Below are 2,500 nucleotides of genomic sequence, written 5' to 3'. Positions count from 1 at the left end.
TCTCTTTCATTATTTTGACCCGATCGAATGGACTACCGAGCCCGCCTGGGTAGGCAACCGCGCGGCCCTCCGTGGCCACTGTGCGCGGTGCGTTCCTACCCGACCAGCGGGTTAGCCTCCAGGGGGGTCCTCCGTCAGGGGGAGGACCTTTCCGAACCTATCCGAGGGAGTCGTAGACGGCCCGTCTATATCTCAATCTGCCCTACACGATAACCGGTCGGCCGGAGCCGTCGGACTCGGATGCCTCGGTGGTCCTCGCGTCCAACCGAGCTCCAGCACCCGGCTTCAAAAAGCTCCGGACCCCGGTTCGGAACGAGCGTTTCCTTGTTATCCCCGAAGCAAGCGGGAACTCGCGCAGCGGAGTTGCCACACTAATTTCCACTGGGAGCAATGAGGGGTGAGCTCGGACGAGCCTCTCGCCCGTCCCCCCCTCCCCGGGGGGTCCTTCGGACGGTACGGGGCGATCCCTCTCCCCTCTAAGAACAATGTTTTTTCTGTGACAAAAACCACTCGCAGCAACCTGGTTGATCCTGCCAGTAACATATGCTTGTCTCAAAGATTAAGCCATGCAGGTCTAAGTGCACACGGAAGGTACAGTGAAACTGCGAATGGCTCATTAAATCAGTTATGGTGCCTTGATCGCTCCACACGTTACTCGGATAACTGTGGTAATTCCAGAGCTAATACATGCAAACGAGCGCTGACCGGTCCTCTCTCGGGGGGGCCGGGATGCGTGCATTTATCAGACCCAAAACCCACCCGGGGGGACCCGCGAGGTTTCCCCCGGCCCTTTGGTGACTCTAGATAACCTCGGGTCGATCGCGCGCCCACCGCGGCGGCGACGTCTCATTCGAATGTCTGCCCTATCAGCTGTCGATGGTAGCATAGGGGGCTACCATGGTGACCACGGGTAACGGGGAATCAGGGTTCGATTCCGGAGCGGGAGCCTGAGAAATGGCTACCACATCCAAGGAAGGCAGCAGGCGCGCAAATTACCCATTACCGACACGGTGAGGTAGTGACGAAAAATAACGATGCAGGTCTCTTTCGAGGCCCTGTAATCGGAATGAACGTATCCTAAACACATGGGTGAGGACCCATTGGAGGGCAAGTCTGGTGCCAGCAGCCGCGGTAATTCCAGCTCCAATAGCGTATATTAAATTTGCTGCAGTTAAAAAGCTCGTAGTTGGACTTCGGGAGTGGGCTGGCGGTCCGCCGCGAGGCGAGCTACCGCCTGTCCCAGACCCTGCCTCCGGCGCCCCCCGGATGCCCTTGGTTGGGTGTCCGGTCCTCAGGGGTCCGGAGCGTTTACTTTGAAAAAATCAGAGTGTTCAAAGCGGCACCAAACTCGCCTGAATGCCTGAGCTAGGAATAATGGAATAGGACTCCGGTTCTATTTTGTGGGTTTCCTGAACCAGGGCCATGATTAAGAGGGACGGCCGGGGGCATTCGTATTGCGCCGCTAGAGGTGAAATTCTTGGACCGGCGCAAGACGGACGAAAGCGAAAGCATTTGCCAAGAATGTTTTCATTAATCAAGAACGAAAGTCGGAGGTTCGAAGACGATCAGATACCGTCGTAGTTCCGACCGTAAACTATGCGACCCGCGATCCGGCGGCGTTATTCCCATGACCCGCCGGGCAGCGTGCGGGGAAACCAGAGTCTTTGGGTTCCGGGGGGAGTATGGTTGCAAAACTGAAACTTAAAGGAATTGACGGAAGGGCACCACCAGGAGTGGAGCCTGCGGCTTAATTTGACTCAACACGGGGAACCTCACCCGGCCCGGACACGGAAAGGATTGACAGACTGATGGCTCTTTCTCGATTCTGTGGGTGGTGGTGCATGCCGTTCTTAGTTGGTGGAGTGATTTGTCTGGTTAATTCCGATAACGAACGAGATTCCTTCGTGCTAAATAGTTACGCGGCCCCCCGCGGTCGCGGTTAACTTCTTAGAGGGACCAGTGGCGTATAGCCACGCGAGATGGAGCAATAACAGGTCTGTGATGCCCTTAGATGTCCGGGGCTGCACGCGCGCCACAATGGCCGGGCCAGCGTGTGCCTACCCTACGCGAGAGGCGCGGGTAATCCGCTTAAACCCGTTCGTGACGGGGATTGGGGATTGCAATTATTCCCCATGAACGAGGAATTCCCAGTAAGTGCGGGTCATCAGCTCGCGCTGATTAAGTCCCTGCCCTTTGTACACACCGCCCGTCGCTACTACCGATTGGATGGTTATGTGAGGTCCTCGGATCGGCCACGCCGGGGCTCCTTCGCGGGGCCTTGGTGCTGTGCTGAAAAGTCGATCGAACTTGATCATCTAGAGGAAGTAAAAGTCGTAACAAGGTTTCCGTAGGTGAACCTGCGGAAGGATCATTACCGGGACTTGGGTTGGTAGTGTCTCCCAGTAGGCGCGACTCCCATTTCCACAAACAAAAAATGTTCAAGCCACGGCCCGACGTTGGGACTACAGGGATTCCTTCGGCCTTTTAATGACTTGATCGA

The 2,500-nt window shown here is 56.4% G+C and overlaps 1 non-coding gene across 1 annotated transcript; it reads left to right on the top strand.

Moving 5' to 3' along the window:
• Nucleotides 1-517: 517 nt before the first annotated feature.
• On the top strand, nt 518-2,374 carry LOC125798684 (18S ribosomal RNA). The gene has a single exon (XR_007437487.1). It is a non-coding gene; the product is annotated as an 18S ribosomal RNA (ribosomal RNA).
• The last annotated feature ends 126 nt before the right edge of the window (nt 2,375-2,500 follow it).

The sequence above is a fragment of the Astyanax mexicanus genome, unplaced genomic scaffold, assembly GCF_023375975.1.
Source record: "Astyanax mexicanus isolate ESR-SI-001 unplaced genomic scaffold, AstMex3_surface scaffold_77, whole genome shotgun sequence".
NCBI classification, from domain to species: Eukaryota; Metazoa; Chordata; class Actinopteri; order Characiformes; family Acestrorhamphidae; genus Astyanax; species Astyanax mexicanus.
This window is presented reverse-complemented; position numbering and strand designations above follow the sequence as displayed.